This window comes from Eumetopias jubatus, unplaced genomic scaffold, assembly GCF_037043125.1.
Source record: "Eumetopias jubatus isolate StellerSeaLion01/CBP00866 unplaced genomic scaffold, mEumJub1_p1.0 scaffold_13, whole genome shotgun sequence".
Classification (NCBI taxonomy): Eukaryota; Metazoa; Chordata; class Mammalia; order Carnivora; family Otariidae; genus Eumetopias; species Eumetopias jubatus.
The window spans coordinates 68341777-68361724 of NW_028274819.1; positions in this window are offsets into that span (position 1 = coordinate 68341777).

Genomic DNA, 19948 nt, shown 5'->3' on the forward strand with positions numbered 1-19948 from the left:
TCCGAAGGATCGAAGCGGCCTTGCGCCAAGTGTGAAAGGAAGCGGAGGAAAAGCCTGATATACCTTCCTCGTGGAACAACATTTATGGAGGGCTTCTCCCAATGGGCAACATGGGTCACGACGCCTGAAGGGTTTTCCAAATGTATGTGAGTTCGCCAGAGGAAAGCCACAGACTCAGCTGCGCGAAACAAGTCTGAGTCAAACCCGACTTCGAGCTTACGACTGGCGTCACGGGGAAATCAGAGTCACAACAGGTATTTGTTGAATCCGAAACAGGCGGCGTGCACTTCAGTCTGAGGAAACAGAGAAACCGTGTTTCTTCTAACATCTTCCCTGAAAATGCTTGTCTATTCCAGTGGAAGTGTGGCAGCGCAAGGCATGTGCCCCAGGCCTGTGCCACAGAAATAGTTAGTGTAGATTGTCTCTCCCGATTCAAATCTTGTTCCGTGAAGAATGTTTCCAAGAGTATGAAAGAGAGCAGACGGGAAATGTCATGCCTTCAAGTGGGAGAAGGAAATCCTGGAAAGCCATACACCGACGTATGCGCGGCATTCTGGTAGGAACGTGTGAAGGCATAAAGAATGTGCCGTGCCCTGTGACGGTGCTTGACCAACCTCTTGTGAGGAAGTCTTCCCTCAGCTATCATATTGTTTCAGGAAGATAAAAGTGTTTTCCCTAGTGGGTGTGAAGGCATGAGGGACGTACCCTAGAGTTAGCCGTCCGTTCCGAATGTGTCTACTGTCGTTCCACGAAGAAGGATGAGTATGGAAATGTATGATGTGAGGAAGCATAAGGAGGATGGCCTACGGGTGTTTAACTCTAAGAACAAATATAGAGGGTTGCCGTCCGTCGACGACCAGCTCTTTCCCTACGGGTGGAAGCACCTTGTTACAACTTAGTGCGAACGAAAAGAGACGGAAAGCGCGATACACTACGGCGAGGAACACGTTGTGCGGGGGGTTCCTCTCCACGAAAGTCTTGTGTCATGACGTTGGAAGGGCCTTCAAATGTACGTGAGCTCGCCTCAGCAGCGCCTTCCACTGAACTCAGAGAAACAAGGCCACGCCCAACACGATTTCGGGCTAACCTCTTGGTTCGGGAAGCATGAAGCCGTTGGAGATGTATGTGTAAGCGTCTGACACTCGGCTCTCAAGGAACAAAACGGTAGAGAAATCGCCTTTCCACGACCATCTCCAGGGAAGAAGATGGAGGAAGGTTCCGACGTTAAAAGCGAAGGCACAAGTACTGTGCCATATAACACTGCTTGAGAACGAACTTGTGTCGAAAGCTTCTCCCAACTCAGATCTTGTTTCGGGAAGATAGAAGCGTTGTCAGTACTTTGTGTGAAAACACAAGGAAAATTCCACACGCTGAATGGTCAAGAAACATGTGGCTCGAATGTGACCACCAACACACTAGTAGTCCCCTAGAGAGGTGTGTGTCTGGAAATGGGAGGAAGGGTAAGGAACGCGCTATACACTTAAGTCTAAGAAACAACGCTGTGGCGGTGCGTTCCTTCGACTGCCATCTGCTTTGCTAAGGAACGAAGCGGCTTGAAGCAAAGTGTGAAAGAATCCGGAGGGGAAGGAAGAGAGATCTACCTTACTCGCGGAACAGATTCTTATGGAGGGCATTTCTCAACGAACACCATGTGTCACGACGATGGAAGGGTGTTCAAATGTAGGCGCCTTCGCCGAAGGAAAGGCATACACGAATCTCTGCGAAGCAAGTCTCTGTCAAACGCGACTTCGAGCTTCCAACTGGGTTCCCGCGGAATCCCTAGTCACCAAACGTACGTGTTGAATCCTAAACGAAGGGAGTGCTCTTCAGTCTGAAGAAACACCACTCCCGAGAAACCGTGTGTCTACTAACATCTTCCCTGAAAATGGTAGGCTTTTCCCATGGAAGTGTGAAATCGCAATGTAGGGGCCCCATGCCTGTGCTACAGAAGTCCTTAGTGTCGATAGTCTGTCGCCATTCAAATCCTGTTCCGTGAGAAGTGTTTTCAAGAGTAGGAGTGAGAGCAGATGGAAAAGGACACGGTTTTACGTGTGAGAAGGAAATCCGTCAAGAAAGACATACACGGAAGGATGAGAAGCACTTTAGCATGAAATGGTGCAGGCACCTAGAATGGGCCCTGTGACGGTGCTTGAGAAACCACTTGTGAAGAAGTCTTCCCTCAACTATCATATCGTTTCGGTGAGAGGAAAGTGTTTTCCGTAGTGGGTGTGAAGGCGTAAGGGACATCGGCTCGACGTAGCTCTCCGCTCCGAATTGGCCTACTGTCGTGGCCATGAAGAAAGATGTGCATGGACATGGATAATGTGCGGAAGCGTAAGGAAGATGGCATACGTCTGTTAAACTCTAAGAACAAATCTCGAGGGTTGCCGTCCTTCGACTACCACCTCTTTTCGTAAGGATGGAAGCAGCTTGGGAAACCTAGCGTGAACGACAAAGCGATGGAACGCGCGATCCTCTACAGGGAGGAACCCGTTGGGCGGAGGGTTTCTCTCCATCAAGTCCTGTGTCATGGAGGTGGATGGGTCTTCAAATGCACGTGGACTAGCCTCAGTAGTAGTAGCCTCACACTGAATTCTGAGAAACGAGTCCATGTCCAACAGGCTTTCGTGCTAACATCTGGGTTCTTGAAGAAAGAAGCCTTTGGAGAGATGAGTGTTGCTATATAAGGTAAGGGTCTTACACTCACCTCTCAAAGAACAAAACGGTAGGGAAATAGTCTTTCCACTGCCACCTGCAGGGAAAAAGATGGAAGAACTTTCCAACGTTACCAGTGAAGGCACAACTCCTGTGCCATATACCACTGTTTGAGAAAGAGTTGTGTCGAAAGCTTCTCTCAACTCAAATCTTGTTTCAGGAAGATAGAAGCGCTTTCAGGACTTCGTGTGAACGCGTAAGGAAAGTGCCATACGCTGAATTGTGAAGAGACATGTGGGTCGAATGTGACCACCAACTAACAAGTTGTCCCCTAGAGAGGTGTGTGTGTGGAAATCGGAGGAAGTGTAAGGAACGAGCTCTACACTTAATTCTAAAAAGCAATGCTGTGGAGGAGCGGTCCTTCGTCTACCTTCTCCTTTCCGAAGGATCGAGGCGGGCATACGCCAAGTGTGAAAGGAAGCAGAGGAAAGGCCTGATATACCTTCCTCGTGGAACTACTTTGTATGGAGGGCTTCGCTCAATGGACACCATGGGTCACGACGCTAAAAGGGGTTTCCAAATGTATGTGAGTTCGCCAAAGGAAAGCCACAGACTCAACTGCGCGAAACAAGTCTGTGTCAAACCCGACTTCGAGCTTACGACTGGCGTCACGGGGAAAACATAGTCACAACAGGTATGTGTTGAATCCGAAACAGGCGGCGTGCACTTCAGTCTCAGGAAACATCAGTGCAGAGAAGCCGTGTTTCTACGAACATCTTCCCCGAAAATGCTTGTCTATTCCAATGTAAGTGCGGCAGCGCAAGGCATGTGCCCCATGCCTGTGCCACAGAAATGGTTAGTGTAGATTGTCTCTCCCAATTCAAATCTTGTTCCGTGAGGAATGTTTTCAAGAGTATGAGAGAGATCAGAGGGGAAAGGTCATGCCTTCAAGTGGGAGAAGGATATCCTGGAAAGCCATACACCTACGTATGAGCGGCATCCTGGCATGAACGTGTGAAGGCATAGAGAATGTGCCGTCACCTGGGACGTTGCTTGACCAACCGCTTGGGAAGAAGTCCTCCCTCAGCTATCCTACAGTTTCAGGAAGATAAAAGTGTTTTCCGTAGTGGGTGTGAAGGCATGAGGGACGTACCCAAGAGTTAGCCGTCCGTCCCGAATGTGTCTCCTGTCGTTCCATGAAGAAGGATGAGTATGGATATGTATGATGTGAGGAAGCATGAGGAGGATTGCCTCCCCATGGTTAACTCTAAGAACAAATCTAGAGGTTTGCCGTCCGTCGACGACCAGCTCTTTCCCTACGGATGGAAGCACCTTGTTACAACGTAGTGCGAAAGGAAAGAGACGGAAAGTACGATACACTACGGTGAGGAACACGTTGTGGGGAGGGTTTCTCTCCACGAAAGTCTTGTGTCATGAAGTTGGAGTGCCATCAAATATACGTGTGCTCGCCTCAGCAGCGCCTTCCACTGGACACAGAGAAACAAGGCCACGTCCAACACGATTTCGTGCTCACCTCTTGGTTCGGGAAGCATGAAGCCTTTGGAGATATAGGTGTAGGTGTCTGACACTAAGCTCTCAAGGAACAAAACGGTAGAGAAATCGCCTTTCCACGACCATCTACAGGGAAGAAGATGGAGGAAAGTCCCGACGTTAAAAGCGAAGGGACAAGTACAGTGCCATATACCACTGCTTGAGAACGAACTTGTGTCGAAAGCTTCTCCCAACTCAGATCTTGTTTCGGGAAGATAGAAGCGTTGTCAGTACTTTGTGTGAAAACACAAGGAGAACACCACACGCTGAATGGTGAAGAAACATGTGGCTCGAATGTGACCACCAACACACTAGTAGTCCCCTAGAGAGGAGTGTGTCTGGAAATGGGAGGAAGCGTAAGGAACGTACTATACACTTAAGTCTAAGAAACAACGCTGTGGCGGTGCGGTCCTTCGTCTACCTTCTCCTTTCCGAAGGATCGAAGCGGCCTTGCGCCAAGTGTGAAAGGAAGCGGAGGAAAAGCCTGATATACCTTCCTCGTGGAACAACATTTATGGAGGGCTTCTCCCAATGGGCAACATGGGTCACGACGCCTGAAGGGTTTTCCAAATGTATGTGAGTTCGCCAGAGGAAAGCCACAGACTCAGCTGCGCGAAACAAGTCTGAGTCAAACCCGACTTCGAGCTTACGACTGGCGTCACGGGGAAATCAGAGTCACAACAGGTATTTGTTGAATCCGAAACAGGCGGCGTGCACTTCAGTCTGAGGAAACAGAGAAACCGTGTTTCTTCTAACATCTTCCCTGAAAATGCTTGTCTATTCCAGTGGAAGTGTGGCAGCGCAAGGCATGTGCCCCAGGCCTGTGCCACAGAAATAGTTAGTGTAGATTGTCTCTCCCGATTCAAATCTTGTTCCGTGAAGAATGTTTCCAAGAGTATGAAAGAGAGCAGACGGGAAATGTCATGCCTTCAAGTGGGAGAAGGAAATCCTGGAAAGCCATACACCGACGTATGCGCGGCATTCTGGTAGGAACGTGTGAAGGCATAAAGAATGTGCCGTGCCCTGTGACGGTGCTTGACCAACCTCTTGTGAGGAAGTCTTCCCTCAGCTATCATATTGTTTCAGGAAGATAAAAGTGTTTTCCCTAGTGGGTGTGAAGGCATGAGGGACGTACCCTAGAGTTAGCCGTCCGTTCCGAATGTGTCTACTGTCGTTCCACGAAGAAGGATGAGTATGGAAATGTATGATGTGAGGAAGCATAAGGAGGATGGCCTACGGGTGTTTAACTCTAAGAACAAATCTAGAGGGTTGCCGTCCGTCGACGACCAGCTCTTTCCCTACGGGTGGAAGCACCTTGTTACAACTTAGTGCGAACGAAAAGAGACGGAAAGCGCGATACACTACGGCGAGGAACACGTTGTGCGGGGGGTTCCTCTCCACGAAAGTCTTGTGTCATGACGTTGGAAGGGCCTTCAAATGTACGTGAGCTCGCCTCAGCAGCGCCTTCCACTGAACTCAGAGAAACAAGGCCACGCCCAACACGATTTCGGGCTAACCTCTTGGTTCGGGAAGCATGAAGCCGTTGGAGATGTATGTGTAAGCGTCTGACACTCGGCTCTCAAGGAACAAAACGGTAGAGAAATCGCCTTTCCACGACCATCTCCAGGGAAGAAGATGGAGGAAGGTTCCGACGTTAAAAGCGAAGGCACAAGTACTGTGCCATATAACACTGCTTGAGAACGAACTTGTGTCGAAAGCTTCTCCCAACTCAGATCTTGTTTCGGGAAGATAGAAGCGTTGTCAGTACTTTGTGTGAAAACACAAGGAAAATTCCACACGCTGAATGGTCAAGAAACATGTGGCTCGAATGTGACCACCAACACACTAGTAGTCCCCTAGAGAGGTGTGTGTCTGGAAATGGGAGGAAGGGTAAGGAACGCGCTATACACTTAAGTCTAAGAAACAACGCTGTGGTGGTGCGTTCCTTCGACTGCCATCTGCTTTGCTAAGGAACGAAGCGGCTTGAAGCAAAGTGTGAAAGAATCCGGAGGGGAAGGAAGAGAGATCTACCTTACTCGCGGAACAGATTCTTATGGAGGGCATTTCTCAACGAACACCATGTGTCACGACGATGGAAGGGTGTTCAAATGTAGGCGCCTTCGCCGAAGGAAAGGCATACACGAATCTCTGCGAAGCAAGTCTCTGTCAAACGCGACTTGGAGCTTCCAACTGGGTTCCCGCGGAATCCCTAGTCACCAAACGTACGTGTTGAATCCTAAACGAAGGGAGTGCTCTTCAGTCTGAAGAAACACCACTCCCGAGAAACCGTGTGTCTACTAACATCTTCCCTGAAAATGGTAGGCTTTTCCCATGGAAGTGTGAAATCGCAATGTAGGGGCCCCATGCCTGTGCTACAGAAGTCCTTAGTGTCGATAGTCTGTCGCCATTCAAATCCTGTTCCGTGAGAAGTGTTTTCAAGAGTAGGAGTGAGAGCAGATGGAAAAGGACACGGTTTTACGTGTGAGAAGGAAATCCGTCAAGAAAGACATACACGGAAGGATGAGAAGCACTTTAGCATGAAATGGTGCAGGCACCTAGAATGGGCCCTGTGACGGTGCTTGAGAAACCACTTGTGAAGAAGTCTTCCCTCAACTATCATATCGTTTCGGTGAGAGGAAAGTGTTTTCCGTAGTGGGTGTGAAGGCGTAAGGGACATCGGCTCGACGTAGCTCTCCGCTCCTAATTGGCCTACTGTCGTGGCCATGAAGAAAGATGTGCATGGACATGGATAATGTGCGGAAGCGTAAGGAAGATGGCATACGTCTGTTAAACTCTAAGAACAAATCTCGAGGGTTGCCGTCCTTCGACTACCACCTCTTTTCGTAAGGATGGAAGCAGCTTGGGAAACCTAGCGTGAACGACAAAGCGATGGAACGCGCGATCCTCTACAGGGAGGAACCCGTTGGGCGGAGGGTTTCTCTCCATCAAGTCCTGTGTCATGGAGGTGGATGGGTCTTCAAATGCACGTGGACTAGCCTCAGTAGTAGTAGCCTCACACTGAATTCTGAGAAACGAGTCCATGTCCAACAGGCTTTCGTGCTAACATCTGGGTTCTTGAAGAAAGAAGCCTTTGGAGAGATGAGTGTTGCTATATAAGGTAAGGGTCTTACACTCACCTCTCAAAGAACAAAACGGTAGGGAAATAGTCTTTCCACTGCCACCTGCAGGGAAAAAGATGGAAGAACTTTCCAACGTTACCAGTGAAGGCACAACTCCTGTGCCATATACCACTGTTTGAGAAAGAGTTGTGTCGAAAGCTTCTCTCAACTCAAATCTTGTTTCAGGAAGATAGAAGCGCTTTCAGGACTTCGTGTGAACGCGTAAGGAAAGTGCCATACGCTGAATTGTGAAGAGACATGTGGGTCGAATGTGACCACCAACTAACAAGTTGTCCCCTAGAGAGGTGTGTGTGTGGAAATCGGAGGAAGTGTAAGGAACGAGCTCTACACTTAATTCTAAAAAGCAATGCTGTGGAGGAGCGGTCCTTCGTCTACCTTCTCCTTTCCGAAGGATCGAGGCGGGCATACGCCAAGTGTGAAAGGAAGCAGAGGAAAGGCCTGATATACCTTCCTCGTGGAACAACTTTGTATGGAGGGCTTCGCTCAATGGACACCATGGGTCACGACGCTAAAAGGGGTTTCCAAATGTATGTGAGTTCGCCAAAGGAAAGCCACAGACTCAACTGCGCGAAACAAGTCTGTGTCAAACCCGACTTCGAGCTTACGACTGGCGTCACGGGGAAAACATAGTCACAACAGGTATGTGTTGAATCCGAAACAGGCGGCGTGCACTTCAGTCTCAGGAAACATCAGTGCAGAGAAACCGTGTTTCTACGAACATCTTCCCCGAAAATGCTTGTCTATTCCAATGTAAGTGCGGCAGCGCAAGGCATGTGCCCCATGCCTGTGCCACAGAAATGGTTAGTGTAGATTGTCTCTCCCAATTCAAATCTTGTTCCGTGAGGAATGTTTTCAAGAGTATGAGAGAGATCAGAGGGGAAAGGTCATGCCTTCAAGTGGGAGAAGGATATCCTGGAAAGCCATACACCTACGTATGAGCGGCATCCTGGCATGAACGTGTGAAGGCATAGAGAATGTGCCGTCACCTGGGACGTTGCTTGACCAACCGCTTGGGAAGAAGTCCTCCCTCAGCTATCCTACAGTTTCAGGAAGATAAAAGTGTTTTCCGTAGTGGGTGTGAAGGCATGAGGGACGTACCCAAGAGTTAGCCGTCCGTCCCGAATGTGTCTCCTGTCGTTCCATGAAGAAGGATGAGTATGGATATGTATGATGTGAGGAAGCATGAGGAGGATTGCCTCCCCATGGTTAACTCTAAGAACAAATCTAGAGGTTTGCCGTCCGTCGACGACCAGCTCTTTCCCTACGGATGGAAGCACCTTGTTACAACGTAGTGCGAAAGGAAAGAGACGGAAAGTACGATACACTACGGTGAGGAACACGTTGTGGGGAGGGTTTCTCTCCACGAAAGTCTTGTGTCATGAAGTTGGAGTGCCATCAAATATACGTGTGCTCGCCTCAGCAGCGCCTTCCACTGGACACAGAGAAACAAGGCCACGTCCAACACGATTTCGTGCTCACCTCTTGGTTCGGGAAGCATGAAGCCTTTGGAGACATAGGTGTAGGTGTCTGACACTAAGCTCTCAAGGAACAAAACGGTAGAGAAATCGCCTTTCCACGACCATCTACAGGGAAGAAGATGGAGGAAAGTCCCGACGTTGAAAGCGAAGGGACAAGTACAGTGCCATATACCACTGCTTGAGAACGAACTTGTGTCGAAAGCTTCTCCCAACTCAGATCTTGTTTCGGGAAGATAGAAGCGTTGTCAGTACTTTGTGTGAAAACACAAGGAGAACACCACACGCTGAATGGTGAAGAAACATGTGGCTCGAATGTGACCACCAACACACTAGTAGTCCCCTAGAGAGGAGTGTGTCTGGAAATGGGAGGAAGCGTAAGGAACGTACTATACACTTAAGTCTAAGAAACAACGCTGTGGCGGTGCGGTCCTTCGTCTACCTTCTCCTTTCCGAAGGATCGAAGCGGCCTTGCGCCAAGTGTGAAAGGAAGCGGAGGAAAAGCCTGATATACCTTCCTCGTGGAACAACATTTATGGAGGGCTTCTCCCAATGGGCAACATGGGTCACGACGCCTGAAGGGTTTTCCAAATGTATGTGAGTTCGCCAGAGGAAAGCCACAGACTCAGCTGCGCGAAACAAGTCTGAGTCAAACCCGACTTCGAGCTTACGACTGGCGTCACGGGGAAATCAGAGTCACAACAGGTATTTGTTGAATCCGAAACAGGCGGCGTGCACTTCAGTCTGAGGAAACAGAGAAACCGTGTTTCTTCTAACATCTTCCCTGAAAATGCTTGTCTATTCCAGTGGAAGTGTGGCAGCGCAAGGCATGTGCCCCAGGCCTGTGCCACAGAAATAGTTAGTGTAGATTGTCTCTCCCGATTCAAATCTTGTTCCGTGAAGAATGTTTCCAAGAGTATGAAAGAGAGCAGACGGGAAATGTCATGCCTTCAAGTGGGAGAAGGAAATCCTGGAAAGCCATACACCGACGTATGCGCGGCATTCTGGTAGGAACGTGTGAAGGCATAAAGAATGTGCCGTGCCCTGTGACGGTGCTTGACCAACCGCTTGTGAGGAAGTCTTCCCTCAGCTATCATATTGTTTCAGGAAGATAAAAGTGTTTTCCCTAGTGGGTGTGAAGGCATGAGGGACGTACCCTAGAGTTAGCCGTCCGTTCCGAATGTGTCTACTGTCGTTCCACGAAGAAGGATGAGTATGGAAATGTATGATGTGAGGAAGCATAAGGAGGATGGCCTACGGGTGTTTAACTCTAAGAACAAATCTAGAGGGTTGCCGTCCGTCGACGACCAGCTCTTTCCCTACGGGTGGAAGCACCTTGTTACAACTTAGTGCGAACGAAAAGAGACGGAAAGCGCGATACACTACGGCGAGGAACACGTTGTGCGGGGGGTTCCTCTCCACGAAAGTCTTGTGTCATGACGTTGGAAGGGCCTTCAAATGTACGTGAGCTCGCCTCAGCAGCGCCTTCCACTGAACTCAGAGAAACAAGGCCACGCCCAACACGATTTCGGGCTAACCTCTTGGTTCGGGAAGCATGAAGCCGTTGGAGATGTATGTGTAAGCGTCTGACACTCGGCTCTCAAGGAACAAAACGGTAGAGAAATCGCCTTTCCACGACCATCTCCAGGGAAGAAGATGGAGGAAGGTTCCGACGTTAAAAGCGAAGGCACAAGTACTGTGCCATATAACACTGCTTGAGAACGAACTTGTGTCGAAAGCTTCTCCCAACTCAGATCTTGTTTCGGGAAGATAGAAGCGTTGTCAGTACTTTGTGTGAAAACACAAGGAAAATTCCACACGCTGAATGGTGAAGAAACATGTGGCTCGAATGTGACCACCAACACACTAGTAGTCCCCTAGAGAGGTGTGTGTCTGGAAATGGGAGGAAGCGTAAGGAACGCGCTATACACTTAAGTCTAAGAAACAATGCTGTGGCGGTGCGTTCCTTCGACTGCCATCTGCTTTGCTAAGGAACGAAGCGGCTTGAAGCAAAGTGTGAAAGAATCCGGAGGGGAAGGAAGAGAGATCTACCTTACTCGCGGAACAGATTCTTATGGAGGGCATTTCTCAACGAACACCATGTGTCACGACGATGGAAGGGTGTTCAAATGTAGGCGCCTTCGCCGAAGGAAAGGCATACACGAATCTCTGCGAAGCAAGTCTCTGTCAAACGCGACTTCGAGCTTCCAACTGGGTTCCCGCGGAATCCCTAGTCACCAAACGTACGTGTTGAATCCTAAACGAAGGGAGTGCTCTTCAGTCTGAAGAAACACCACTCCCGAGAAACCGTGTGTCTACTAACATCTTCCCTGAAAATGGTAGGCTTTTCCCATGGAAGTGTGAAATCGCAATGTAGGGGCCCCATGCCTGTGCTACAGAAGTCCTTAGTGTCGATAGTCTGTCGCCATTCAAATCCTGTTCCGTGAGAAGTGTTTTCAAGAGTAGGAGTGAGAGCAGATGGAAAAGGACACGGTTTTACGTGTGAGAAGGAAATCCGTCAAGAAAGACATACACGGAAGGATGAGAAGCACTTTAGCATGAAATGGTGCAGGCACCTAGAATGGGCCCTGTGACGGTGCTTGAGAAACCACTTGTGAAGAAGTCTTCCCTCAACTATCATATCGTTTCGGTGAGAGGAAAGTGTTTTCCGTAGTGGGTGTGAAGGCGTAAGGGACATCGGCTCGACGTAGCTCTCCGCTCCGAATTGGCCTACTGTCGTGGCCATGAAGAAAGATGTGCATGGACATGGATAATGTGCGGAAGCGTAAGGAAGATGGCATACGTCTGTTAAACTCTAAGAACAAATCTCGAGGGTTGCCGTCCTTCGACTACCACCTCTTTTCGTAAGGATGGAAGCAGCTTGGGAAACCTAGCGTGAACGACAAAGCGATGGAACGCGCGATCCTCTACAGGGAGGAACCCGTTGGGCGGAGGGTTTCTCTCCATCAAGTCCTGTGTCATGGAGGTGGATGGGTCTTCAAATGCACGTGGACTAGCCTCAGTAGTAGTAGCCTCACACTGAATTCTGAGAAACGAGTCCATGTCCAACAGGCTTTCGTGCTAACATCTGGGTTCTTGAAGAAAGAAGCCTTTGGAGAGATGAGTGTTGCTATATAAGGTAAGGGTCTTACACTCACCTCTCAAAGAACAAAACGGTAGGGAAATAGTCTTTCCACTGCCACCTGCAGGGAAAAAGATGGAAGAACTTTCCAACGTTACCAGTGAAGGCACAACTCCTGTGCCATATACCACTGTTTGAGAAAGAGTTGTGTCGAAAGCTTCTCTCAACTCAAATCTTGTTTCAGGAAGATAGAAGCGCTTTCAGGACTTCGTGTGAACGCGTAAGGAAAGTGCCATACGCTGAATTGTGAAGAGACATGTGGGTCGAATGTGACCACCAACTAACAAGTTGTCCCCTAGAGAGGTGTGTGTGTGGAAATCGGAGGAAGTGTAAGGAACGAGCTCTACACTTAATTCTAAAAAGCAATGCTGTGGAGGAGCGGTCCTTCGTCTACCTTCTCCTTTCCGAAGGATCGAGGCGGGCATACGCCAAGTGTGAAAGGAAGCAGAGGAAAGGCCTGATATACCTTCCTCGTGGAACAACTTTGTATGGAGGGCTTCGCTCAATGGACACCATGGGTCACGACGCTAAAAGGGGTTTCCAAATGTATGTGAGTTCGCCAAAGGAAAGCCACAGACTCAACTGCGCGAAACAAGTCTGTGTCAAACCCGACTTCGAGCTTACGACTGGCGTCACGGGGAAAACATAGTCACAACAGGTATGTGTTGAATCCGAAACAGGCGGCGTGCACTTCAGTCTCAGGAAACATCAGTGCAGAGAAACCGTGTTTCTACGAACATCTTCCCCGAAAATGCTTGTCTATTCCAATGTAAGTGCGGCAGCGCAAGGCATGTGCCCCATGCCTGTGCCACAGAAATGGTTAGTGTAGATTGTCTCTCCCAATTCAAATCTTGTTCCGTGAGGAATGTTTTCAAGAGTATGAGAGAGATCAGAGGGGAAAGGTCATGCCTTCAAGTGGGAGAAGGATATCCTGGAAAGCCATACACCTACGTATGAGCGGCATCCTGGCATGAACGTGTGAAGGCATAGAGAATGTGCCGTCACCTGGGACGTTGCTTGACCAACCGCTTGGGAAGAAGTCCTCCCTCAGCTATCCTACAGTTTCAGGAAGATAAAAGTGTTTTCCGTAGTGGGTGTGAAGGCATGAGGGACGTACCCAAGAGTTAGCCGTCCGTCCCGAATGTGTCTCCTGTCGTTCCATGAAGAAGGATGAGTATGGATATGTATGATGTGAGGAAGCATGAGGAGGATTGCCTCCCCATGGTTAACTCTAAGAACAAATCTAGAGGTTTGCCGTCCGTCGACGACCAGCTCTTTCCCTACGGATGGAAGCACCTTGTTACAACGTAGTGCGAAAGGAAAGAGACGGAAAGTACGATACACTACGGTGAGGAACACGTTGTGGGGAGGGTTTCTCTCCACGAAAGTCTTGTGTCATGAAGTTGGAGTGCCATCAAATATACGTGTGCTCGCCTCAGCAGCGCCTTCCACTGGACACAGAGAAACAAGGCCACGTCCAACACGATTTCGTGCTCACCTCTTGGTTCGGGAAGCATGAAGCCTTTGGAGACATAGGTGTAGGTGTCTGACACTAAGCTCTCAAGGAACAAAACGGTAGAGAAATCGCCTTTCCACGACCATCTACAGGGAAGAAGATGGAGGAAAGTCCCGACGTTAAAAGCGAAGGGACAAGTACAGTGCCATATACCACTGCTTGAGAACGAACTTGTGTCGAAAGCTTCTCCCAACTCAGATCTTGTTTCGGGAAGATAGAAGCGTTGTCAGTACTTTGTGTGAAAACACAAGGAGAACACCACACGCTGAATGGTGAAGAAACATGTGGCTCGAATGTGACCACCAACACACTAGTAGTCCCCTAGAGAGGAGTGTGTCTGGAAATGGGAGGAAGCGTAAGGAACGTACTATACACTTAAGTCTAAGAAACAACGCTGTGGCGGTGCGGTCCTTCGTCTACCTTCTCCTTTCCGAAGGATCGAAGCGGCCTTGCGCCAAGTGTGAAAGGAAGCGGAGGAAAAGCCTGATATACCTTCCTCGTGGAACAACATTTATGGAGGGCTTCTCCCAATGGGCAACATGGGTCACGACGCCTGAAGGGTTTTCCAAATGTATGTGAGTTCGCCAGAGGAAAGCCACAGACTCAGCTGCGCGAAACAAGTCTGAGTCAAACCCGACTTCGAGCTTACGACTGGCGTCACGGGGAAATCAGAGTCACAACAGGTATTTGTTGAATCCGAAACAGGCGGCGTGCACTTCAGTCTGAGGAAACAGAGAAACCGTGTTTCTTCTAACATCTTCCCTGAAAATGCTTGTCTATTCCAGTGGAAGTGTGGCAGCGCAAGGCATGTGCCCCAGGCCTGTGCCACAGAAATAGTTAGTGTAGATTGTCTCTCCCGATTCAAATCTTGTTCCGTGAAGAATGTTTCCAAGAGTATGAAAGAGAGCAGACGGGAAATGTCATGCCTTCAAGTGGGAGAAGGAAATCCTGGAAAGCCATACACCGACGTATGCGCGGCATTCTGGTAGGAACGTGTGAAGGCATAAAGAATGTGCCGTGCCCTGTGACGGTGCTTGACCAACCTCTTGTGAGGAAGTCTTCCCTCAGCTATCATATTGTTTCAGGAAGATAAAAGTGTTTTCCCTAGTGGGTGTGAAGGCATGAGGGACGTACCCTAGAGTTAGCCGTCCGTTCCGAATGTGTCTACTGTCGTTCCACGAAGAAGGATGAGTATGGAAATGTATGATGTGAGGAAGCATAAGGAGGATGGCCTACGGGTGTTTAACTCTAAGAACAAATATAGAGGGTTGCCGTCCGTCGACGACCAGCTCTTTCCCTACGGGTGGAAGCACCTTGTTACAACTTAGTGCGAACGAAAAGAGACGGAAAGCGCGATACACTACGGCGAGGAACACGTTGTGCGGGGGGTTCCTCTCCACGAAAGTCTTGTGTCATGACGTTGGAAGGGCCTTCAAATGTACGTGAGCTCGCCTCAGCAGCGCCTTCCACTGAACTCAGAGAAACAAGGCCACGCCCAACACGATTTCGGGCTAACCTCTTGGTTCGGGAAGCATGAAGCCGTTGGAGATGTATGTGTAAGCGTCTGACACTCGGCTCTCAAGGAACAAAACGGTAGAGAAATCGCCTTTCCACGACCATCTCCAGGGAAGAAGATGGAGGAAGGTTCCGACGTTAAAAGCGAAGGCACAAGTACTGTGCCATATAACACTGCTTGAGAACGAACTTGTGTCGAAAGCTTCTCCCAACTCAGATCTTGTTTCGGGAAGATAGAAGCGTTGTCAGTACTTTGTGTGAAAACACAAGGAAAATTCCACACGCTGAATGGTCAAGAAACATGTGGCTCGAATGTGACCACCAACACACTAGTAGTCCCCTAGAGAGGTGTGTGTCTGGAAATGGGAGGAAGGGTAAGGAACGCGCTATACACTTAAGTCTAAGAAACAACGCTGTGGCGGTGCGTTCCTTCGACTGCCATCTGCTTTGCTAAGGAACGAAGCGGCTTGAAGCAAAGTGTGAAAGAATCCGGAGGGGAAGGAAGAGAGATCTACCTTACTCGCGGAACAGATTCTTATGGAGGGCATTTCTCAACGAACACCATGTGTCACGACGATGGAAGGGTGTTCAAATGTAGGCGCCTTCGCCGAAGGAAAGGCATACACGAATCTCTGCGAAGCAAGTCTCTGTCAAACGCGACTTCGAGCTTCCAACTGGGTTCCCGCGGAATCCCTAGTCACCAAACGTACGTGTTGAATCCTAAACGAAGGGAGTGCTCTTCAGTCTGAAGAAACACCACTCCCGAGAAACCGTGTGTCTACTAACATCTTCCCTGAAAATGGTAGGCTTTTCCCATGGAAGTGTGAAATCGCAATGTAGGGGCCCCATGCCTGTGCTACAGAAGTCCTTAGTGTCGATAGTCTGTCGCCATTCAAATCCTGTTCCGTGAGAAGTGTTTTCAAGAGTAGGAGTGAGAGCAGATGGAAAAGGACACGGTTTTACGTGTGAGAAGGAAATCCGTCAAGAAAGACATACACGGAAGGATGAGAAGCACTTTAGCATGAAATGGTGCAGGCACCTAGAATGGGCCCTGTGACGGTGCTTGAGAAACCACTTGTGAAGAAGTCTTCCCTCAACTATCATATCGTTTCGGTGAGAGGAAAGTGTTTTCCGTAGTGGGTGTGAAGGCGTAAGGGACATCGGCTCGACGTAGCTCTCCGCTCCGAATTGGCCTACTGTCGTGGCCATGAAGAAAGATGTGCATGGACATGGATAATGTGCGGAAGCGTAAGGAAGATGGCATACGTCTGTTAAACTCTAAGAACAAATCTCGAGGGTTGCCGTCCTTCGACTACCACCTCTTTTCGTAAGGATGGAAGCAGCTTGGGAAACCTAGCGTGAACGACAAAGCGATGGAACGCGCGATCCTCTACAGGGAGGAACCCGTTGGGCGGAGGGTTTCTCTCCATCAAGTCCTGTGTCATGGAGGTGGATGGGTCTTCAAATGCACGTGGACTAGCCTCAGTAGTAGTAGCCTCACACTGAATTCTGAGAAACGAGTCCATGTCCAACAGGCTTTCGTGCTAACATCTGGGTTCTTGAAGAAAGAAGCCTTTGGAGAGATGAGTGTTGCTATATAAGGTAAGGGTCTTACACTCACCTCTCAAAGAACAAAACGGTAGGGAAATAGTCTTTCCACTGCCACCTGCAGGGAAAAAGATGGAAGAACTTTCCAACGTTACCAGTGAAGGCACAACTCCTGTGCCATATACCACTGTTTGAGAAAGAGTTGTGTCGAAAGCTTCTCTCAACTCAAATCTTGTTTCAGGAAGATAGAAGCGCTTTCAGGACTTCGTGTGAACGCGTAAGGAAAGTGCCATACGCTGAATTGTGAAGAGACATGTGGGTCGAATGTGACCACCAACTAACAAGTTGTCCCCTAGAGAGGTGTGTGTGTGGAAATCGGAGGAAGTGTAAGGAACGAGCTCTACACTTAATTCTAAAAAGCAATGCTGTGGAGGAGCGGTCCTTCGTCTACCTTCTCCTTTCCGAAGGATCGAGGCGGGCATACGCCAAGTGTGAAAGGAAGCAGAGGAAAGGCCTGATATACCTTCCTCGTGGAACTACTTTGTATGGAGGGCTTCGCTCAATGGACACCATGGGTCACGACGCTAAAAGGGGTTTCCAAATGTATGTGAGTTCGCCAAAGGAAAGCCACAGACTCAACTGCGCGAAACAAGTCTGTGTCAAACCCGACTTCGAGCTTACGACTGGCGTCACGGGGAAAACATAGTCACAACAGGTATGTGTTGAATCCGAAACAGGCGGCGTGCACTTCAGTCTCAGGAAACATCAGTGCAGAGAAGCCGTGTTTCTACGAACATCTTCCCCGAAAATGCTTGTCTATTCCAATGTAAGTGCGGCAGCGCAAGGCATGTGCCCCATGCCTGTGCCACAGAAATGGTTAGTGTAGATTGTCTCTCCCAATTCAAATCTTGTTCCGTGAGGAATGTTTTCAAGAGTATGAGAGAGATCAGAGGGGAAAGGTCATGCCTTCAAGTGGGAGAAGGATATCCTGGAAAGCCATACACCTACGTATGAGCGGCATCCTGGCATGAACGTGTGAAGGCATAGAGAATGTGCCGTCACCTGGGACGTTGCTTGACCAACCGCTTGGGAAGAAGTCCTCCCTCAGCTATCCTACAGTTTCAGGAAGATAAAAGTGTTTTCCGTAGTGGGTGTGAAGGCATGAGGGACGTACCCAAGAGTTAGCCGTCCGTCCCGAATGTGTCTCCTGTCGTTCCATGAAGAAGGATGAGTATGGATATGTATGATGTGAGGAAGCATGAGGAGGATTGCCTCCCCATGGTTAACTCTAAGAACAAATCTAGAGGTTTGCCGTCCGTCGACGACCAGCTCTTTCCCTACGGATGGAAGCACCTTGTTACAACGTAGTGCGAAAGGAAAGAGACGGAAAGTACGATACACTACGGTGAGGAACACGTTGTGGGGAGGGTTTCTCTCCACGAAAGTCTTGTGTCATGAAGTTGGAGTGCCATCAAATATACGTGTGCTCGCCTCAGCAGCGCCTTCCACTGGACACAGAGAAACAAGGCCACGTCCAACACGATTTCGTGCTCACCTCTTGGTTCGGGAAGCATGAAGCCTTTGGAGATATAGGTGTAGGTGTCTGACACTAAGCTCTCAAGGAACAAAACGGTAGAGAAATCGCCTTTCCACGACCATCTACAGGGAAGAAGATGGAGGAAAGTCCCGACGTTAAAAGCGAAGGGACAAGTACAGTGCCATATACCACTGCTTGAGAACGAACTTGTGTCGAAAGCTTCTCCCAACTCAGATCTTGTTTCGGGAAGATAGAAGCGTTGTCAGTACTTTGTGTGAAAACACAAGGAGAACACCACACGCTGAATGGTGAAGAAACATGTGGCTCGAATGTGACCACCAACACACTAGTAGTCCCCTAGAGAGGAGTGTGTCTGGAAATGGGAGGAAGCGTAAGGAACGTACTATACACTTAAGTCTAAGAAACAACGCTGTGGCGGTGCGGTCCTTCGTCTACCTTCTCCTTTCCGAAGGATCGAAGCGGCCTTGCGCCAAGTGTGAAAGGAAGCGGAGGAAAAGCCTGATATACCTTCCTCGTGGAACAACATTTATGGAGGGCTTCTCCCAATGGGCAACATGGGTCACGACGCCTGAAGGGTTTTCCAAATGTATGTGAGTTCGCCAGAGGAAAGCCACAGACTCAGCTGCGCGAAACAAGTCTGAGTCAAACCCGACTTCGAGCTTACGACTGGCGTCACGGGGAAATCAGAGTCACAACAGGTATTTGTTGAATCCGAAACAGGCGGCGTGCACTTCAGTCTGAGGAAACAGAGAAACCGTGTTTCTTCTAACATCTTCCCTGAAAATGCTTGTCTATTCCAGTGGAAGTGTGGCAGCGCAAGGCATGTGCCCCAGGCCTGTGCCACAGAAATAGTTAGTGTAGATTGTCTCTCCCGATTCAAATCTTGTTCCGTGAAGAATGTTTCCAAGAGTATGAAAGAGAGCAGACGGGAAATGTCATGCCTTCAAGTGGGAGAAGGAAATCCTGGAAAGCCATACACCGACGTATGCGCGGCATTCTGGTAGGAACGTGTGAAGGCATAAAGAATGTGCCGTGCCCTGTGACGGTGCTTGACCAACCTCTTGTGAGGAAGTCTTCCCTCAGCTATCATATTGTTTCAGGAAGATAAAAGTGTTTTCCCTAGTGGGTGTGAAGGCATGAGGGACGTACCCTAGAGTTAGCCGTCCGTTCCGAATGTGTCTACTGTCGTTCCACGAAGAAGGATGAGTATGGAAATGTATGATGTGAGGAAGCATAAGGAGGATGGCCTACGGGTGTTTAACTCTAAGAACAAATCTAGAGGGTTGCCGTCCGTCGACGACCAGCTCTTTCCCTACGGGTGGAAGCACCTTGTTACAACTTAGTGCGAACGAAAAGAGACGGAAAGCGCGATACACTACGGCGAGGAACACGTTGTGCGGGGGGTTCCTCTCCACGAAAGTCTTGTGTCATGACGTTGGAAGGGCCTTCAAATGTACGTGAGCTCGCCTCAGCAGCGCCTTCCACTGAACTCAGAGAAACAAGGCCACGCCCAACACGATTTCGGGCTAACCTCTTGGTTCGGGAAGCATGAAGCCGTTGGAGATGTATGTGTAAGCGTCTGACACTCGGCTCTCAAGGAACAAAACGGTAGAGAAATCGCCTTTCCACGACCATCTCCAGGGAAGAAGATGGAGGAAGGTTCCGACGTTAAAAGCGAAGGCACAAGTACTGTGCCATATAACACTGCTTGAGAACGAACTTGTGTCGAAAGCTTCTCCCAACTCAGATCTTGTTTCGGGAAGATAGAAGCGTTGTCAGTACTTTGTGTGAAAACACAAGGAAAATTCCACACGCTGAATGGTCAAGAAACATGTGGCTCGAATGTGA